At 43.9% G+C, this 19,416-nt stretch overlaps 1 protein-coding gene across 1 annotated transcript in view; it reads left to right on the top strand.

Moving 5' to 3' along the window:
- The window catches only part of THSD7B (thrombospondin type 1 domain containing 7B), a 760,515-nt gene that overhangs the window by 108,227 nt on the left and 632,872 nt on the right, over positions 1 to 19,416 (top strand). The window lies entirely within an intron of this gene.

Raw genomic sequence — 19,416 nt, 5'->3', positions numbered from 1 at the left:
TGTCTGAAATTTGCAGCATAATGTCTGTGAAACTTGCGGCGGAATGACTGAATTTTGCAGCAGAATGTCTGTGAAACTTGCGGTGGAATGTCTGTGAAACTTACAGTTGAATGTCTGAAATTTGCAGCAGAATGTCTGTGAAATTTGCGGCGGAATGTTTGAAACTTGAGGCGGAATGTCTGTGAAACTTGAGGTGGAATGTCTGTGAAACTTGCAGCAGAATGTCTGTGAAATTTGCAGCAGAATGTCTGTGAAACTTGAGGTGGAATGTCTGTGAAACTTGCAGCAGAATGTCTGTGAAATTTGCAGCAGAATGTCTGTGAAACTTGCGATGGAATGTCTGTGAAACTTGCAGCAGAATGTCTGTGAAACTTGCGGCGGAATGTCTGTGAAACTTGAGGCGGAATGTCTGTAAAACTTAAAGAAGAATGTCTGTGAAACTTGCAGCAGAATGTCTGTGAAATTTGCAGCAGAAAGTCTGTGAAACTTGCGGTGGAATGTCTGTGAAACTTGCGGCGGAATGTCTGTGAAACTTGAGGCGGAATGTCTGAAATTTGCAGCAGAATGTCTGTGAAACTTGCGGTGGAATGTCTGAAATTTGCAGCAGAATGTCTGTGAAACTTGCGGCGGAATGTCTGAAATTTGCAGCAGAATGTCTGTGAAACTTGCGGCGGAATGTCTGTGAAACTTGCGGTGGAATTTCTGAAATTTACAGCAAAATGTCTGTGAAACTTGCGGAGGAATGTCTGAAATTTGCAGCAGAATGTCTGTGAAACTTGCAGCGGAATGTCTGAAATTTGCAGCAGAATGTCTGTGAAACTTGCGGCGGAATGTCTGTGAAACTTAAGGCGGAATGTCTGAAATTTGCAGCAGAATGTCTGTGAAACTTGCGGCAGAATGTCTGTGAAACTTGCGGTGGAATGTCTGAAATTTGCAGCAGAATGTCTGTGAAACTTACGGTGGAATGTCTGAAATTTGCAGCAGAATGTCTGTGAAACTTGCGGCGGAATGTCTGTGAAACTTGCGGTGGAATTTCTGAAATTTGCAGCAAAATGTCTGTGAAACTTGAGGCGGAATGTCTGAAATTTGCAGCAGAATGTCTGTGAAACTTGCGATGGAATGTCTGTGAAACTTGCAGCAGAATGTCTGTGAAACTTGCGGCGGAATGTCTGTGAAACTTGAGGCGGAATGTCTTAAATTTGCAGCAGAATGTCTGTGAAACTTGCGGCGGAATGTCTGTAAAACTTGAAGCGGAATGTCTGAAATTTGCAGCAGAATGTCTGTGAAACTTGAGGTGGAATGTCTTTGAAACTTGCGGCGGAATGTCTGAAATTTGCAGCAGAATGTCTGTGAAACTTGAGGCAGAATGTCTGAAATTTGCAGCAGAATGTCTGTGAAACTTGAGGCGGAATGTCTGAAATTTGCAGCAGAATGTTTGTGAAACTTGCAGTGGAATGTCTGTGAAACTTGCGATGGAATGTCTGTGAAACTTGCAGCAGAATGTCTGTGAAACTTGCGGCGGAATGTCTGTGAAACTTGAGGCGGAATGTCTTAAATTTGCAGCAGAATGTCTGTGAAACTTGCGGCGGAATGTCTGTAAAACTTGAAGCGGAATGTCTGAAATTTGCAGCAGAATGTCTGTGAAACTTGAGGTGGAATGTCTTTGAAACTTGCGGCGGAATGTCTGAAATTTGCAGCAGAATGTCTGTGAAACTTGAGGCAGAATGTCTGAAATTTGCAGCAGAATGTCTGTGAAACTTGAGGCGGAATGTCTGAAATTTGCAGCAGAATGTTTGTGAAACTTGCAGTGGAATGTCTGTGAAACTTGCGATGGAATGTCTGTGAAACTTGCAGCAGAATGTCTGTGAAACTTGAGGCGGAATGTCTGAAATTTGCAGCAAAATGTCTGAAACTTGCAGCAGAATGTCTGTGAAACTTGCGGCGGAATGTCTGAAACTTGAGATGGAATGTCTGTGAAACTTGAGGCGGAATGTCAGAAATTTGCAGCAGAATGTCTGTAAAACTTGCAGCAGAATGTCTGTGAAACTTGCGGCGGAATGTCTGAAATTTGCAGCAGAATGTCTGTGAGACTTGCGGCGGAATGTCTGTGAAACTTAAGGCGGAATGTCTGAAATTTGCAGCAGAATGTCTGTGAAACTTGCGGCAGAATGTCTGTGAAACTTGCGGTGGAATGTCTGAAATTTGCAGCAGAATGTCTGTGAAACTTACGGTGGAATGTCTGAAATTTGCAGCAGAATGTCTGTGAAACTTGCGGCGGAATGTCTGTGAAACTTGCGGTGGAATTTCTGAAATTTGCAGCAAAATGTCTGTGAAACTTGAGGCGGAATGTCTGAAATTTGCAGCAGAATGTCTGTGAAACTTGCGATGGAATGTCTGTGAAACTTGCAGCAGAATGTCTGTGAAACTTGCGGCGGAATGTCTGTGAAACTTGAGGCGGAATGTCTTAAATTTGCAGCAGAATGTCTGTGAAACTTGCGGCGGAATGTCTGTAAAACTTGAAGCGGAATGTCTGAAATTTGCAGCAGAATGTCTGTGAAACTTGAGGTGGAATGTCTTTGAAACTTGCGGCGGAATGTCTGAAATTTGCAGCAGAATGTCTGTGAAACTTGAGGCAGAATGTCTGAAATTTGCAGCAGAATGTCTGTGAAACTTGAGGCGGAATGTCTGAAATTTGCAGCAGAATGTTTGTGAAACTTGCAGTGGAATGTCTGTGAAACTTGCGATGGAATGTCTGTGAAACTTGCAGCAGAATGTCTGTGAAACTTGAGACGGAATGTCTGAAATTTGCAGCAAAATGTCTGAAACTTGCAGCAGAATGTCTGTGAAACTTGCGGCGGAATGTCTGAAACTTGAGATGGAATGTCTGTGAAACTTGAGGCGGAATGTCAGAAATTTGCAGCAGAATGTCTGTAAAACTTGCAGCAGAATGTCTGTGAAACTTGCGGCGGAATGTCTGAAATTTGCAGCAGAATGTCTGTGAAACTTGCAGCAGAATGTCTGTGAAACTTGAGGCGGAATGTCTGAAATTTGCAGCAAAATGTCTGTGAAGCTTGCGGCGGAATGTGTGAACTTTGCAGCAGAATGTCTGTGAAACTTGAGGTGGAATGTCTGTGAAACTTGCGGCGGAATGACTGAATTTTGCAGGAGAATGTCTGTGAAACTTGCGGTGGAATGTCTGAAATTTGCAGCAGAATGTCTGTGAAACTTGCGGTGGAATGTCTGAAATTTGCAGCAGAATGTCTGTGAAACTTGCGGTGGAATGACTGAAATTTGCAGCAGAATATCTGAAACTTGCGGCGGAATGACTGAAATTTGCAGCAGAATGTCTGTGAAACTTGTGGCGGAATGTCTGTGAAACTTGTGGTGGAATGTCTGAAATTTGCAGCAGAATGTCTGAAACTTGCGGTGGAATTTCTGAAATTTGCAGCAGAATGTCTGTGAAACTTGCGGCGGAATGTCTGTGAAACTTGCGGTGGAATGTCTGAAATTTGAGGCGGAATGTCAGTGAAACTTGAGGTGGAATGTCTGTAAAACTTAAAGCATAATATCTGTGAAACTTGCGATGAAATGTCTGTGAAACTTGCAGCAGAATGTCTGTGAAACGCGGCGGAATGTCTGAAATTTGCAGTAGAATGTCTGTGAAACTTGAGGCGGAATGTCTGTGAAACTTGAGGCGGAATGTCTGTGAAACTTGCGGTGGAATGTCTGTGAAACTTGTGGCGGAATGTCTGTGAAACTTGCGGCGGAATGTCTGAAATTTGCAGCAAAATGTCTGTGAAACTTGAGGCGGAATGTCTGTGAAACTTGCGGCGGAATGTCTGAAATTTGCAGCAAAATGTCTGTGAAACTTGCGGCGGAATGTCTGAACTTTGCAGCAGAATGTCTGTGAAACTTGAGGTGGAATGTCTGTGAAACTTGCGGCGGAATGACTGAATTTTGCAGGAGAATGTCTGTGAAACTTGCGGTGGAATGTCTGAAATTTGCAGCAGAATGTCTGTGAAACTTGCGGTGGAATGACTGAAATTTGCAGCAGAATGTCTGTGAAACTTGCGGTGGAATGTCTGAAATTTGCAGCAGAATGTCTGTGAAACTTTTGGCGGAATGTCTGTGAAACTTGCGGTGGAATGTCTGAAATTTGCAGCAGAATGTCTGTGAAATTTGCAGCGGATGTCTGTGAAACTTGCGGCGGAATGTCTGTGAAACTTGCGGTGGAATGTCTGAAATTTGCAGCAGAATGTCTGTGAAATTTGCAGCGGATGTCTGTGAAACTTGCGGCGGAATGTCTGAAATTTGCAGCAGAATGTCTGTGAAACTTGCAGTTGAATGTCTGAAATTTGCAGCAGAATGTCTGTGAAATTTGCGGCGGAATGTCTGAAACTTGAGGCGGAATGTCTGTGAAACTTGAGGTGGAATGTCTGTGAAACTTGCAGCAGAATGTCTGTGAAACTTGCAGCAGAATGTCTGTGAAATTTGCAGCAGAATGTTTGTGAAACTTGCGATGGAATGTCTGTGAAACTTGCAGCAGAATGTCTGTGAAACTTGCGGCGGAATGTCTGAAATTTGCAGCAGAATGTCTGTGAAACTTGCGGCGGAATGTCTGTGAAACTTGAGGCGGAATGTCTGAAATTTGCAGCAAAAGGTCTGTGAAACTTGCGGCGGAATGTCTGAAATTTGCAGCAGAATGTCTGTGAAACTTGCGGCGGAATGTCTGAAATTTGCAGCAGAATGTCTGTGAAACTTGCGGCGGAATGTCTGTGAAACTTGCGGTGGAATGTCTGAAATTTGCAGCAGAATGTCTGTGAAACTTGCGGCGGAATGTCTGTGAAACTTGCGGCGGAATGTCTGAAATTTGCAGCATAATGTCTGTGAAACTTGCGGCGGAATGACTGAATTTTGCAGCAGAATGTCTGTGAAACTTGCGGTGGAATGTCTGAAATTTGCAGCAGAATGTCTGTGAAACTTGCGGTGGAATGACTGAAATTTGCAGCAGAATGTCTGTGAAACTTGCGGTGGAATGTCTGAAATTTGCAGCAGAATGTCTGTGAAACTTGTGGCGGAATGTCTGTGAAACTTACGGTGGAATGTCTGAAATTTGCAGCAGAATGTCTGTGAAACTTGCAGCGGATGTCTGTGAAACTTGCGGCGGAATGTCTGAAATTTGCAGCAGAATGTCTGTGAAACTTGCGGCGGAATGTCTGAAATTTGCAGCAGAATGTCTGTGAAACTTGCGGTGGAATGTCTGAAATTTGCAGCAGAATGTCTGTGAAACTTGCGGTGGAATGTCTGAAATTTGCAGCAGAATGTCTGTGAAACTTGTGGCGGAATGTCTGTGAAACTTACGGTGGAATGTCTGAAATTTGCAGCAGAATGTCTGTGAAACTTGCAGCGTATGTCTGTGAAACTTGCGGCGGAATGTCTGAAATTTGCAGCAGAATGTCTGTGAAACTTGTGGCGGAATGTCTGTGAAACTTGAGGCGGAATGTCTGAAATTCGCAGCAGAATGTCTGTGAAACTTGCGGCGGAATGTCTGAAATTTGCAGCAGAATGTCTGTGAAACTTGCGGCGGAATGTCTGTGAAACTTAAGGCGGAATGTCTGAAATTTGCAGCAGAATGTCTGTGAAACTTGCGGCAGAATGTCTGTGAAACTTGCGGTGGAATGTCTGAAATTTGCAGCAGAATGTCTGTGAAACTTACGGTGGAATGTCTGAAATTTGCAGCAGAATGTCTGTGAAACTTGCGGCGGAATGTCTGTGAAACTTGCGGTGGAATTTCTGAAATTTGCAGCAAAATGTCTGTGAAACTTGCGGCGGAATGTCTGAAATTTGCAGCAGAATGTCTGTGAAACTTGCGATGGAATGTCTGTGAAACTTGCAGCAGAATGTCTGTGAAACTTGCGGCGGAATGTCTGTGAAACTTGAGGCGGAATGTCTGAAATTTGCAGCAGAATGTCTGTGAAACTTGCGGCGGAATGTCTTTGAAACTTGCGGCGGAATGTCTGAAATTTGCAGCAGAATGTCTGTGAAACTTGAGGCAGAATGTCTGAAATTTGCAGCAGAATGTCTGTGAAACTTGAGGCGGAATGTCTGAAATTTGCAGCAGAATGTTTGTGAAACTTGCAGTGGAATGTCTGAAACTTGCGATGGAATGTCTGTGAAACTTGCAGCAGAATGTCTGTGAAACTTGAGGCGGAATGTCTGAAATTTGCAGCAAAATGTCTGAAACTTGCAGCAGAATGTCTGTGAAACTTGCGGCGGAATGTCTGAAACTTGCGATGGAATGTCTGTGAAACTTGAGGCGGAATGTCAGAAATTTGCAGCAGAATGTCTGTAAAACTTGCGGCGGAATGTCTGAAATTTGCAGCAGAATGTCTGTGAGACTTGCAGCAGAATGTCTGTGAAACTTGAGGCGGAATGTCTGAAATTTGCAGCAAAATGTCTGTGAAGCTTGCGGCGGAATGTGTGAACTTTGCAGCAGAATGTCTGTGAAACTTGAGGTGGAATGTCTGTGAAACTTGCGGCGGAATGACTGAATTTTGCAGGAGAATGTCTGTGAAACTTGCGGTGGAATGTCTGAAATTTGCAGCAGAATGTCTGTGAAACTTGCGGTGGAATGTCTGAAATTTGCAGCAGAATGTCTGTGAAACTTGCGGTGGAATGACTGAAATTTGCAGCAGAATATCTGAAACTTGCGGCGGAATGACTGAAATTTGCAGCAGAATGTCTGTGAAACTTGTGGCGGAATGTCTGTGAAACTTGTGGTGGAATGTCTGAAATTTCCAGCAGAATGTCTGAAACTTGTGGTGGAATTTCTGAAATTTGCAGCAGAATGTCTGTGAAACTTGCGGCGGAATGTCTGTGAAACTTGCGGTGGAATGTCTGAAATTTGCAGCAGAATGTCTGTGAAATTTGCAGCGGATGTCTGTGAAACTTGCGGCGGAATGTCTGTGAAACTTGCGGTGGAATGTCTGAAATTTGCAGCAGAATGTCTGTGAAACTTGTGGCGGAATGTCTGTGAAACTTGCGGTGGAATGTCTGAAATTTGCAGCAGAATGTCTGTGAAATTTGCAGCGGATGTCTGTGAAACTTGCGGCGGAATGTCTGTGAAACTTGCGGTGGAATGTCTGAAATTTGCAGCAGAATGTCTGTGAAATTTGCAGCGGATGTCTGTGAAACTTGCGGCGGAATGTCTGAAATTTGCAGCAGAATGTCTGTGAAACTTGCGGCGGAATGTCTGTGAAACTTGCAGTTGAATGTCTGAAATTTGCAGCAGAATGTCTGTGAAATTTGCGGCGGAATGTCTGAAACTTGAGGCGGAATGTCTGTGAAACTTGAGGTGGAATGTCTGTAAAACTTAAAGCATAATGTCTGTGAAACTTGCGATGGAATGTCTGTGAAACTTGCAGCAGAATGTCTGTGAAACTTGCAGCAGAATGTCTGTGAAATTCGCAGCAGAATGTCTGTGAAACTTGCGGCGGAATGTCTGAAATTTGCAGCAGAATGTCTGTGAAACTTAAGGCGGAATGTCTGAAATTTGCAGCAGAATGTCTGTGAAACTTGCGGCAGAATGTCTGTGAAACTTGCGGTGGAATGTCTGAAATTTGCAGCAGAATGTCTGTGAAACTTACGGTGGAATGTCTGAAATTTGCAGCAGAATGTCTGTGAAACTTGCGGCGGAATGTCTGTGAAACTTGCGGTGGAATTTCTGAAATTTGCAGCAAAATGTCTGTGAAACTTGCGGCGGAATGTCTGAAATTTGCAGCAGAATGTCTGTGAAACTTGCGATGGAATGTCTGTGAAACTTGCAGCAGAATGTCTGTGAAACTTGCGGCGGAATGTCTGTGAAACTTGAGGCGGAATGTCTTAAATTTGCAGCAGAATGTCTGTGAAACTTGCGGCGGAATGTCTGTAAAACTTGAAGCGTAATGTCTGAAATTTGCAGCAGAATGTCTGTGAAACTTGAGGTGGAATGTCTTTGAAACTTGCGGCGGAATGTCTGAAATTTGCAGCAGAATGTCTGTGAAACTTGAGGCAGAATGTCTGAAATTTGCAGCAGAATGTCTGTGAAACTTGAGGCGGAATGTCTGAAATTTGCAGCAGAATGTTTGTGAAACTTGCAGTGGAATGTCTGAAACTTGCGATGGAATGTCTGTGAAACTTGCAGCAGAATGTCTGTGAAACTTGAGGCGGAATGTCTGAAATTTGCAGCAAAATGTCTGAAACTTGCAGCAGAATGTCTGTGAAACTTGCGGCGGAATGTCTGAAACTTGCGATGGAATGTCTGTGAAACTTGAGGCGGAATGTCAGAAATTTGCAGCAGAATGTCTGTAAAACTTGCGGCGGAATGTCTGAAATTTGCAGCAGAATGTCTGTGAGACTTGCAGCAGAATGTCTGTGAAACTTGAGGCGGAATGTCTGAAATTTGCAGCAAAATGTCTGTGAAGCTTGCGGCGGAATGTGTGAACTTTGCAGCAGAATGTCTGTGAAACTTGAGGTGGAATGTCTGTGAAACTTGCGGCGGAATGACTGAATTTTGCAGGAGAATGTCTGTGAAACTTGCGGTGGAATGTCTGAAATTTGCAGCAGAATGTCTGTGAAACTTGCGGTGGAATGTCTGAAATTTGCAGCAGAATGTCTGTGAAACTTGCGGTGGAATGACTGAAATTTGCAGCAGAATATCTGAAACTTGCGGCGGAATGACTGAAATTTGCAGCAGAATGTCTGTGAAACTTGTGGCGGAATGTCTGTGAAACTTGTGGTGGAATGTCTGAAATTTGCAGCAGAATGTCTGAAACTTGTGGTGGAATTTCTGAAATTTGCAGCAGAATGTCTGTGAAACTTGCGGCGGAATGTCTGTGAAACTTGCGGTGGAATGTCTGAAATTTGCAGCAGAATGTCTGTGAAACTTGTGGCGGAATGTCTGTGAAACTTGCGGTGGAATGTCTGAAATTTGCAGCAGAATGTCTGTGAAATTTGCAGCGGATGTCTGTGAAACTTGCGGCGGAATGTCTGTGAAACTTGCGGTGGAATGTCTGAAATTTGCAGCAGAATGTCTGTGAAATTTGCAGCGGATGTCTGTGAAACTTGCGGCGGAATGTCTGAAATTTGCAGCAGAATGTCTGTGAAACTTGCGGCGGAATGTCTGTGAAACTTGCAGTTGAATGTCTGAAATTTGCAGCAGAATGTCTGTGAAATTTGCGGCGGAATGTCTGAAACTTGAGGCGGAATGTCTGTGAAACTTGAGGTGGAATGTCTGTAAAACTTAAAGCATAATGTCTGTGAAACTTGCGATGGAATGTCTGTGAAACTTGCAGCAGAATGTCTGTGAAACTTGCAGCAGAATGTCTGAAATTTGCAGCAGAATGTCTGTGAAACTTGCGGCGTAATGTCTGTGAAACTTAAGGCGGAATGTCTGAAATTTGCAGCAGAATGTCTGTGAAACTTGCGGCAGAATGTCTGTGAAACTTGCGGTGGAATGTCTGAAATTTGCAGCAGAATGTCTGTGAAACTTACGGTGGAATGTCTGTGAAACTTGCGGTGGAATTTCTGAAATTTGCAGCAAAATGTCTGTGAAACTTGCGGCGGAATGTCTGAAATTTGCAGCAGAATGTCTGTGAAACTTGCGATGGAATGTCTGTGAAACTTGCAGCAGAATGTCTGTGAAACTTGCGGCGGAATGTCTGTGAAACTTGAGGCGGAATGTCTTAAATTTGCAGCAGAATGTCTGTGAAACTTGCGGCGGAATGTCTGTAAAACTTGAAGCGTAATGTCTGAAATTTGCAGCAGAATGTCTGTGAAACTTGAGGTGGAATGTCTTTGAAACTTGCGGCGGAATGTCTGAAATTTGCAGCAGAATGTCTGTGAAACTTGAGGCAGAATGTCTGAAATTTGCAGCAGAATGTCTGTGAAACTTGAGGCGGAATGTCTGAAATTTGCAGCAGAATGTTTGTGAAACTTGCAGTGGAATGTCTGAAACTTGCGATGGAATGTCTGTGAAACTTGCAGCAGAATGTCTGTGAAACTTGAGGCGGAATGTCTGAAATTTGCAGCAAAATGTCTGAAACTTGCAGCAGAATGTCTGTGAAACTTGCGGCGGAATGTCTGAAACTTGCGATGGAATGTCTGTGAAACTTGAGGCGGAATGTCAGAAATTTGCAGCAGAATGTCTGTAAAACTTGCGGCGGAATGTCTGAAATTTGCAGCAGAATGTCTGTGAGACTTGCAGCAGAATGTCTGTGAAACTTGAGGCGGAATGTCTGAAATTTGCAGCAAAATGTCTGTGAAGCTTGCGGCGGAATGTGTGAACTTTGCAGCAGAATGTCTGTGAAACTTGAGGTGGAATGTCTGTGAAACTTGCGGCGGAATGACTGAATTTTGCAGGAGAATGTCTGTGAAACTTGCGGTGGAATGTCTGAAATTTGCAGCAGAATGTCTGTGAAACTTGCGGTGGAATGTCTGAAATTTGCAGCAGAATGTCTGTGAAACTTGCGGTGGAATGACTGAAATTTGCAGCAGAATATCTGAAACTTGCGGCGGAATGACTGAAATTTGCAGCAGAATGTCTGTGAAACTTGTGGCGGAATGTCTGTGAAACTTGTGGTGGAATGTCTGAAATTTGCAGCAGAATGTCTGAAACTTGTGGTGGAATTTCTGAAATTTGCAGCAGAATGTCTGTGAAACTTGCGGCGGAATGTCTGTGAAACTTGCGGTGGAATGTCTGAAATTTGCAGCAGAATGTCTGTGAAATTTGCAGCGGATGTCTGTGAAACTTGCGGCGGAATGTCTGTGAAACTTGCGGTGGAATGTCTGAAATTTGCAGCAGAATGTCTGTGAAACTTGTGGCGGAATGTCTGTGAAACTTGCGGTGGAATGTCTGAAATTTGCAGCAGAATGTCTGTGAAATTTGTAGCGGATGTCTGTGAAACTTGCGGCGGAATGTCTGTGAAACTTGCGGTGGAATGTCTGAAATTTGCAGCAGAATGTCTGTGAAATTTGCAGCGGATGTCTGTGAAACTTGCGGCGGAATGTCTGAAATTTGCAGCAGAATGTCTGTGAAACTTGCGGCGGAATGTCTGTGAAACTTGCAGTTGAATGTCTGAAATTTGCAGCAGAATGTCTGTGAAATTTGCGGCGGAATGTCTGAAACTTGAGGCGGAATGTCTGTGAAACTTGAGGTGGAATGTCTGTAAAACTTAAAGCAGAATGTCTGTGAAACTTGCAGCAGAATGTCTGTGAAATTTGCAGCAGAATGTCTGTGAAACTTGCAGCAGAATGTCTGTGAAATTTGCAGCAGAATGTCTGTGAAACTTGCGATGGAATGTCTGTGAAACTTGCAGCAGAATGTCTGTGAAACTTGCAGCAGAATGTCTGTGAAATTTGCAGCAGAATGTCTGTGAAACTTGCGATGGAATGTCTGTGAAACTTGCAGCAGAATGTCTGTGCAACTTGCGGCGGAATGTCTGTGAAACTTGAGGCGGAATGTCTGAAATTTGCAGCAAAAGGTCTGTGAAACTTGCGGCGGAATGTCTGAAATTTGCAGCAGAATGTCTGTGAAACTTGCGGCGGAATGTCTGAAATTTGCAGCAGAATGTCTGTGAAACTTGCGGCGGAATGTCTGTAAAACTTGCGGTGGAATGTCTGAAATTTGCAGCAGAATGTCTGTGAAACTTGCGGCGGAATGTCTGTGAAACTTGCGGCGGAATGTCTGAAATTTGCAGCATAATGTCTGTGAAACTTGCGGCGGAATGACTGAATTTTGCAGCAGAATGTCTGTGAAACTTGCGGTGGAATGTCTGTGAAACTTGCAGTTGAATGTCTGAAATTTGCAGCAGAATGTCTGTGAAATTTGCGGCGGAATGTCTGAAACTTGAGGCGGAATGTCTGTGAAACTTGAGGTGGAATGTCTGTAAAACTTAAAGCATAATGTCTGTGAAACTTGCGATGGAATGTCTGTGAAACTTGCAGCAGAATGTCTGTGAAACTTGCAGCAGAATGTCTGTGAAATTTGCAGCAGAATGTCTGTGAAACTTGCGATGGAATGTCTGTGAAACTTGCAGCAGAATGTCTGTGAAACTTGCGGCGGAATGTCTGTGAAACTTGAGGCGGAATGTCTGAAATTTGCAGCAAAAGGTCTGTGAAACTTGCGGCGGAATGTCTGAAATTTGCAGCAGAATGTCTGTGAAACTTGCGGCGGAATGTCTGAAATTTGCAGCAGAATGTCTGTGAAACTTGCGGCGGAATGTCTGTGAAACTTGCGATGGAATGTCTGAAATTTGCAGCAGAATGTCTGTGAAACTTGCGGCGGAATGTCTGTGAAACTTGCGGCGGAATGTCTGAAATTTGCAGCATAATGTCTGTGAAACTTGCGGCGGAATGACTGAATTTTGCAGCAGAATGTCTGTGAAACTTGCGGTGGAATGTCTGAAATTTGCAGCAGAATGTCTGTGAAACTTGCGGTGGAATGTCTGAAATTTGCAGCAGAATGTCTGTGAACCTTGTGGCGGAATGTCTGTGAAACTTACGGTGGAATGTCTGAAATTTGCAGCAGAATGTCTGTGAAACTTGCAGCGGATGTCTGTGAAACTTGCGGCGGAATGTCTGAAATTTGCAGCAGAATGTCTGTGAAACTTGCAGCAGAATGTCTGTGAAACTTGTGGCGGAATGTCTGTGAAACTTGAGGCGGAATGTCTGAAATTCGCAGCAAAAGGTCTGTGAAACTTGCGGCGGAATGTCTGTGAAACTTAAGGCGGAATGTCTGAAATTTGCAGCAGAATGTCTGTGAAACTTGCGGTGGAATGTCTGAAATTTGCAGCAGAATGTCTGTGAAACTTACGGTGGAATGTCTGAAATTTGCAGCAGAATGTCTGTGAAACTTGCGGCGGAATGTCTGTGAAACTTGCGGTGGAATTTCTGAAATTTGCAGCAAAATGTCTGTGAAACTTGCGGTGGAATGTCTGAAATTTGCAGCAGAATGTCTGTGAAACTTACGGTGGAATGTCTGAAATTTGCAGCAGAATGTCTGTGAAACTTGCGGCGGAATGTCTGTGAAACTTGCGGTGGAATGTCTGAAATTTGCAGCAGAATGTCTGTGAAACTTGCGGCGGAATGTCTGAAATTTGCAGCAGAATGTCTGTGAAACTTGCGATGGAATGTCTGTGAAACTTGCAGCAGAATGTCTGTGAAACTTGCGGCGGAATGTCTGTGAAACTTGAGGCGGAATGTCTTAAATTTGCAGCAGAATGTCTGTGAAACTTGCGGCGGAATGTCTGTAAAACTTGAAGCGTAATGTCTGAAATTTGCAGCAGAATGTCTGTGAAACTTGAGGCAGAATGTCTGAAATTTGCAGCAGAATGTCTGTGAAACTTGAGGCGGAATGTCTGAAATTTGCAGCAGAATGTTTGTGAAACTTGCAGTGGAATGTCTGAAATTTGCAGCAAAATGTCTGAAACTTGCAGCAGAATGTCTGTGAAACTTGCGGCGGAATGTCTGAAACTTGCGATGGAATGTCTGTGAAACTTGAGGCGGAATGTCAGAAATTTGCAGCAGAATGTCTGTAAAACTTGCAGCAGAATGTCTGTGAAACTTGCGGCGGAATGTCTGAAATTTGCAGCAGAATGTCTGTGAGACTTGCAGCAGAATGTCTGTGAAACTTGCGGCGGAATGTCTGAAATTTGCAGCAGAATGTCTGTGAGACTTGCAGCAGAATGTCTGTGAAACTTGAGGCGGAATGTCTGAAATTTGCAGCAAAATGTCTGTGAAGCTTGCGGCGGAATGTGTGAACTTTGCAGCAGAATGTCTGTGAAACTTGAGGTGGAATGTCTGTGAAACTTGCGGCGGAATGACTGAATTTTGCAGGAGAATGTCTGTGAAACTTGCGGTGGAATGTCTGAAATTTGCAGCAGAATGTCTGTGAAACTTGCGGTGGAATGTCTGAAATCTGCAGCAGAATGTCTGTGAAACTTGCGGTGGAATGACTGAAATTTGCAGCAGAATATCTGAAACTTGCGGCGGAATGACTGAAATTTGCAGCAGAATGTCTGTGAAACTTGTGGCGGAATGTCTGTGAAACTTACGGTGGAATGTCTGAAATTTGCAGCAGAATGTCTGTGAAACTTGCAGCGGATGTCTGTGAAACTTGCGGCGGAATGTCTGAAATTTGCAGCAGAATGTCTGTGAAACGTGTGGCGGAATGTCTGTGAAACTTGAGGCGGAATGTCTGAAATTCGCAGCAAAAGGTCTGTGAAACTTGCGGCGGAATGTCTGAAATTTGCAGCAGAATGTCTGTGAAACTTGCGGCGGAATGTCTGAAATTTGCAGCAGAATGTCTGTGAAATTTGCGGCGGAATGTCTGTGAAACTTAAGGCGGAATGTCTGAAATTTGCAGCAGAATGTCTGTGAAACTTGCGGCAGAATGTCTGTGAAACTTGCGGTGGAATGTCTGAAATTTGCAGCAGAATGTCTGTGAAACTTACGGTGGAATGTCTGAAATTTGCAGCAGAATGTCTGTGAAACTTGCGGCGGAATGTCTGTGAAACTTGCGGTGGAATTTCTGAAATTTGCAGCAAAATGTCTGTGAAATTTGCAGCAGAATGTCTGTGAAACTTGCGGCGGAATGTCTGAAATTTGCAGCAGAATGTCTGTGAAACTTGCGGCGGAATGTCTGAAATTTGCAGCAGAATGTCTGTGAAACTTGCGGCGGAATGTCTGTGAAACTTAAGGCGGAATGTCTGAAATTTGCAGCAGAATGTCTGTGAAACTTGAGGTGGAATGTCTGAAATTTGCAGCAGAATGTCTGTGAAATTTGCAGCAGAATGTCTGTGAAACTTGCGGCGGAATGTCTGAAATTTGCAGCAGAATGTCTGTGAAACTTGCGATGGAATGTCTGTGAAACTTGCGGCAGAATGTCTGTGAAACTTGCGGTGGAATGTCTGAAATTTGCAGCAGAATGTCTGTGAAACTTGCGATGGAATGTCTGTGAAACTTGCGGCAGAATGTCTGTGAAACTTGCGGTGGAATGTCTGAAATTTGCAGCAGAATGTCTGTGAAACTTGAGGTGGAATGTCTGAAATTTGCAGCAGAATGTCTGTGAAATTTGCAGCAGAATGTCTGTGAAACTTGCGGCGGAATGTCTGAAATTTGCAGCAGAATGTCTGTGAAACTTGCGATGGAATGTCTGTGAAACTTGCAGCAGAATGTCTGTGAAACTTGCGGCGGAATGTCTGTGAAACTTGAGGCGGAATGTCTTAAATTTGCAGCAGAATGTCTGTGAAACTTGCGGCGGAATGTCTGTAAAACTTGAAGCGTAATGTCTGAAATTTGCAGCAGAATGTCTGTGAAACTTGAGGTGGAATGTCTTTGAAACTTGCGGCGGAATGTCTGAAATTTGCAGCAGAATGTCTGTGAAACTTGAGGCAGAATGTCTGAAATTTGCAGGAGAATGTCTGTGAAACTTGAGGCGGAATGTCTGAAATTTGCAGCAGAATGTTTGTGAAACTTGCAGTGGAATGTCTGAAACTTGCGATGGAATGTCTGTGAAACTTGCAGCAGAATGTCTGTGAAACTTGAGGCGGAATGTCTGAAATTTGCAGCAAAATGTCTGAAACTTGCAGCAGAATGTCTGTGAAACTTGCGGCGGAATGTCTGAAACTTGCGATGGAATGTCTGTGAAACTTGAGGCGGAATGTCAGAAATTTGCAGCAGAATGTCTGTAAAACTTGCGGCGGAATGTCTGAAATTTGCAGCAGAATGTCTGTGAGACTTGCAGCAGAATGTCTGTGAAACTTGAGGCGGAATGTCTGAAATTTGCAGCAAAATGTCTGTGAAGCTTGCGGCGGAATGTGTGAACTTTGCAGCAGAATGTCTGTGAAACTTGAGGTGGAATGTCTGTGAAACTTGCGGCGGAATGACTGAATTTTGCAGGAGAATGTCTGTGAAACTTGCGGTGGAATGTCTGAAATTTGCAGCAGAATGTCTGTGAAACTTGCGGTGGAATGTCTGAAATTTGCAGCAGAATGTCTGTGAAACTTGCGGTGGAATGACTGAAATTTGCAGCAGAATATCTGAAACTTGCGGCGGAATGACTGAAATTTGCAGCAGAATGTCTGTGAAACTTGTGGCGGAATGTCTGTGAAACTTGTGGTGGAATGTCTGAAATTTGCAGCAGAATGTCTGAAACTTGCGGTGGAATTTCTGAAATTTGCAGCAGAATGTCTGTGAAACTTGCGGCGGAATGTCTGTGAAACTTGCGGTGGAATGTCTGAAATTTGCAGCAGAATGTCTGTGAAATTTGCAGCGGATGTCTGTGAAACTTGCGGCGGAATGTCTGTGAAACTTGCGGTGGAATGTCTTAAATTTGCAGCAGAATGTCTGTGAAACTTGTGGCGGAATGTCTGTGAAACTTGCGGTGGAATGTCTGAAATTTGCAGCAGAATGTCTGTGAAATTTGCAGCGGATGTCTGTGAAACTTGCGGCGGAATGTCTGAAATTTGCAGCAGAATGTCTGTGAAACTTGCGGCGGAATGTCTGTGAAACTTGCAGTTGAATGTCTGAAATTTGCAGCAGAATGTCTGTGAAATTTGCGGCGGAATGTCTGAAACTTGAGGCGGAATGTCTGTGAAACTTGAGGTGGAATGTCTGTAAAACTTAAAGCATAATGTCTGTGAAACTTGCGATGGAATGTCTGTGAAACTTGCAGCAGAATGTCTGTGAAATTTGCAGCAGAATGTCTGTGAAACTTGCGATGGAATGTCTGTGAAACTTGCAGCAGAATGTCTGTGAAACTTGCGGCGGAATGTCTGTGAAACTTGAGGCGGAATGTCTGAAATTTGCAGCAAAAGGTCTGTGAAACTTGCGGCGGAATGTCAGAAATTTGCAGCAGAATGTCTGTGAAACTTGCGGCGGAATGTCTGAAATCTGCAGCAGAATGTCTGTGAAACTTGCGGCGGAATGTCTGTGAAACTTGCGGTGGAATGTCTGAAATTTGCAGCAGAATGTCTGTGAAACTTGCGGCGGAATGTCTGTGAAACTTGCGGCGGAATGTCTGAAATTTGCAGCATAATGTCTGTGAAACTTGCGGCGGAATGACTGAATTTTGCAGCAGAATGTCTGTGAAACTTGCGGTGGAATGTCTGAAATTTGCAGCAGAATGTCTGTGAAACTTGCGGTGGAATGTCTGAAATTTGCAGCAGAATGTCTGTGAAACTTGTGGCGGAATGTCTGTGAAACTTACGGTGGAATGTCTGAAATTTGCAGCAGAATGTCTGTGAAACTTGCAGCGGATGTCTGTGAAACTTGCGGCGGAATGTCTGAAATTTGCAGCAGAATGTCTGTGAAACTTGCAGCAGAATGTCTGTGAAACTTGTGGCGGAATGTCTGTGAAACTTGAGGCGGAATGTCTGAAATTCGCAGCAAAAGGTCTGTGAAACTTGCGGCGGAATGTCTGAAATTTGCAGCAGAATGTCTGTGAAACTTGCGGCGGAATGTCTGTGAAACTTAAGGCGGAATGTCTGAAATTTGCAGCAGAATGTCTGTGAAACTTGCGGCAGAATGTCTGTGAAACTTGTGGCGGAATGTCTGTGAAACTTGAGGCGGAATGTCTGAAATTTGCAGCAGAATGTCTGTGAAACTTGCAGCAGAATGTCTGTGAAACTTGTGGCGGAATGTCTGTGAAACTTGAGGCGGAATGTCTGAAATTCGCAGCAGAATGTCTGTGAAACTTGCGGCGGAATGTCTGTGAAACTTAAGGCGGAATGTCTGAAATTTGCAGCAGAATGTCTGTGAAACTTGCGGCAGAATGTCTGTGAAACTTGCGGTGGAATGTCTGAAATTTGCAGCAGAATGTCTGTGAAACTTACGGTGGAATGTCTGAAATTTGCAGCAGAATGTCTGTGAAACTTGCGGCGGAATGTCTGTGAAACTTGCGGTGGAATTTCTGAAATTTGCAGCAAAATGTCTGTGAAACTTGCGGCGGAATGTCTGAAATTTGCAGCAGAATGTCTGTGAAACTTGCGATGGAATGTCTGTGAAACTTGCAGCAGAATGTCTGTGAAACTTGCGGCGGAATATCTGTGAAACTTGAGGCGGAATGTCTTAAATTTGCAGCAGAATGTCTGTGAAACTTGCGGCGGAATGTCTGTAAAACTTGAAGCGTAATGTCTGAAATTTGCAGCAGAATGTCTGTGAAACTTGAGGTGGAATGTCTTTGAAACTTGCGGCGGAATGTCTGAAATTTGCAGCAGAATGTCTGTGAAACTTGAGGCAGAATGTCTGAAATTTGCAGCAGAATGTCTGTGAAACTTGAGGCAGAATGTCTGAAATTTGCAGCAGAATGTCTGTGAAACTTGAGGCGGAATGTCTGAAATTTGCAGCAGAATGTTTGTGAAACTTGCAGTGGAATGTCTGAAACTTGCGATGGAATGTCTGTGAAACTTGCAGCAGAATGTCTGTGAAACTTGAGGCGGAATGTCTGAAATTTGCAGCAGAATGTCTGTAAAACTTGCAGCAGAATGTCTGTGAAACTTGCGGCGGAATGTCTGAAACTTGCGATGGAATGTCTGTGAAACTTGAGGCGGAATGTCAGAAATTTGCAGCAGAATGTCTGTGAGACTTGCAGCAGAATGTCTGTGAAACTTGCGGCGGAATGTGTGAACTTTGCAGCAGAATGTCTGTGAAACTTGAGGTGGAATGTCTGTGAAACTTGCGGCAGAATGACTGAATTTTGCAGGAGAATGTCTGTGAAACTTGCGGTGGAATGTCTGAAATTTGCAGCAGAATGTCTGTGAAACTTGCGGTGGAATGTCTGAAATTTGCAGCAGAATGTCTGTGAAACTTGTGGTGGAATGACTGAAATTTGCAGCAGAATATCTGAAACTTGCGGCGGAATGACTGAAATTTGCAGCAGAATGTCTGTGAAACTTGTGGCGGAATGTCTGTGAAACTTGTGGTGGAATGTCTGAAATTTGCAGCAGAATGTCTGAAACTTGCGGTGGAATTTCTGAAATTTGCAGCAGAATGTCTGTGAGACTTGCGGCAGAATGTCTGTGAAACTTCCGGTGGAATGTCTGAAATTTGCAGCAGAATGTCTGTGAAACTTGCGGCGGAATGTCTGAAATTTGCAGCAGAATGTCTGTGAAACTTACAGCAGAATGTCTGTGAAACTTGTGGCGGAATGTCTGTGAAACTTGAGGCGGAATGTCTGAAATTCGCAGCAAAAGGTCTGTGAAACTTGCGGCGGAATGTCTGAAATTTGCAGCAGAATGTCTGTGAAACTTGCGGCGGAATGTCTGTGAAACTTAAGGCGGAATGTCTGAAATTTGCAGCAGAATGTCTGTGAAACTTGCGGCAGAATGTCTGTGAAACTTGTGGCGGAATGTCTGTGAAACTTGAGGCGGAATGTCTGAA

Source organism: Phyllobates terribilis, unplaced genomic scaffold, assembly GCF_046119375.1.
Source record: "Phyllobates terribilis strain yellow unplaced genomic scaffold, ASM4611937v1 Scaffold_9__5_contigs__length_417890890, whole genome shotgun sequence".
NCBI classification, from domain to species: domain Eukaryota; kingdom Metazoa; phylum Chordata; class Amphibia; order Anura; family Dendrobatidae; genus Phyllobates; species Phyllobates terribilis.
Note: the sequence above shows the minus strand (reverse complement) of the source record. Positions and strands in the feature narration are given on the sequence as shown.